Source organism: Rhagoletis pomonella, unplaced genomic scaffold (genome assembly GCF_013731165.1).
Source record: "Rhagoletis pomonella isolate Grant_MI unplaced genomic scaffold, Rhpom_1.0 Rhpom_scaffold_00001, whole genome shotgun sequence".
NCBI lineage: Eukaryota > Metazoa > Arthropoda > Insecta > Diptera > Tephritidae > Rhagoletis > Rhagoletis pomonella.
This window is the reverse complement of record NW_023458555.1, coordinates 37,435,328-37,437,571: the sequence shown is the minus strand read 5'-3', so window position 1 is coordinate 37,437,571 and position 2,244 is coordinate 37,435,328.

Below are 2,244 nucleotides of genomic sequence, written 5' to 3'. Positions count from 1 at the left end.
GAGCTTAATCAGCGCTCTTACTATCGCTTCAGGTAACAGATTATTGAAAGCCCACTAATCAACTGCAAAATCTTCATCCTTCAGAGACTGCTCTGTGACTTTGACAATTGTGTACAAGGCAGGTTTCACATATCTACCCTTCAGGTAGGCATGCTGAGAGAGGCTGAATCGCTGTCGAGGAATGCTGTTTCCTATATGCAGGTCATTCAATCTTACACAAATTTTCAATATGAAACAAGAAAAGGCTGATTGTTCTGAAGTCCCTCGGAGATAGTGAGAGCCTTTTCCTGCTTTGGGGATAAATACAACCCTCACACTCCAGGGGACTTGAAAGTCCTGAAAGACTCAATCGCCCAGAGTAGTCGGCGTTCACCGGAAGATGTAGGTTAGTCGACCGCACCAACACCAGTAGGCTCACACTGTGCAGAATTGGCTGGAAAATGAGTGTCAAGGAGTAACTTAAGCGATTCCGTTCCGCGCATCGCCTAGTTGCCGTCTTCGCCCCTCAATTATCACACGGGTGCACGATTTCTAGCGAGGATTCGCCTAAATTGTTACGCCTCATGACAGCCTTCTACAGTTTCGCAATAGTTTCTCCATGTCTTAGTTTTGACCTTTCTTTTCCGTTACTTATAGATACCCAGTCCGACCTTGTTGAGTTCGCAGTCGGAGTATTGTCCACTTTTTCTGGCTTTGTTAAAAAGGCACCTGCGGGACACCCTCAGTTCCGACAGTTCCATTGTCCACCATTTATGTCGAACTTTGCCTGCTTACCTTTCTATGCTTAAGCTCTCCTGGCGAGCCTTTGGGAGTGGTTCATGCAGTTTTTGCTTTGTAGGTCCCAATTTGCTCTCCTAAAATTTCTAAAGGAGATTTTTAGAACGATCTTCGTCCAGAGAAAACTGAATATACCTATCGTCCGAGAAGGAGTGAACATCAAAAACCCTCCAATTACAGAAGACGAGGCTAGGGTAAGATCAAGGATACCTATAAATATAGTTACAAAGTGATTCACCTCTCGCGATGTTTGAGCTTTCCTGAAACGAGTGCCTCGAATTTGCATTATATCCATTAATATCGTCGAATTTCCGTCATCTCACTTCAGCTATGATTTCACTCAGCAGTAGGGGCGGTATTTTCACCTCGTCGTCATGTGCTGCATATGCGGATACGAGTGCTGCCCTCCAGACTAACCTTCACAATGTCCTCATTGCAGAAATTAGCTAAAATTAGTGCTTTAAATCCGTTTCTGATGAGCATGCAGGATCTTCGTCTCCCTGCTTCGATAATGAGATTTGCGGACACCGCCTTAGAGTGTTGGAGGTTTATTTGCAAGAACTTCATCGTCTAAAGTTTTCTACAGTCACGCCGATTCGACGTCCTCATTTACTGAGGCTAAGAGCCTCTCTTTCTCCGCTCTGTCATAGAACCGTCCGATGCTGATGACGGATCACACGGTTGAGAGAGCATCCCCAGCACTTTCGGCCTCTGACATGACGAATTTACTGTTACTTCGAATTGAAAAAAAATACCATCCATCATCGGGTAACATGTAGACCAATGTTAATAACTGGCTTAGTTGCTTTGAGGAGCCCCTTGTAATGTTGTATGGCAAGATACGCGCCCTACTATCACTGAGCTTATTTGTATCCAATTCGCCAAAAGTTAACCGCAAGCAGTGCATCCTTATACTTCTAACAGAGCTAAACTTCTATAATATGACATGTTTTACAATGGTTTCATAAAACCAGTAAACTATTTTTGGTGAGAGACCCCAATTTTTATCAATGACCCATGTGCAGTAATACTTTATCTTTTCCTAGATTCTGAGGATAAAGCTCAAGACAAGAGCCAAAATGATGAACGTTGAGAACTTTTTATATCCTAGGGCAGCGATGGGCAGATTTTCGGCTCTTAAAGAAGTCAAAGAGCCAGAAAGAGCTACGCAAGAGGTAAATCAGTTCTCAGGCTAAAGGGCGTGTACATACATGATGCTTATCATATATATTAGAAATGAGAGTCAGAGTAGATACAAGAAATATTAGTAAGCTATTCTTCCCCCTTCATTCCGGCTCCTAAGGGCAGAACTCTTTTTTCAAGAGATGGTTCCTAGTGGATACCCGGAAATCCATCATACCTCGCAGTTTAAGTATAATCGTATCAGCCTATATCATCTTCTCCTCTTGATTGGCGCTGTAACTGCCTAAGGGATTCTGGCCGTCCAATAAAGTATGCCAGTCGTTT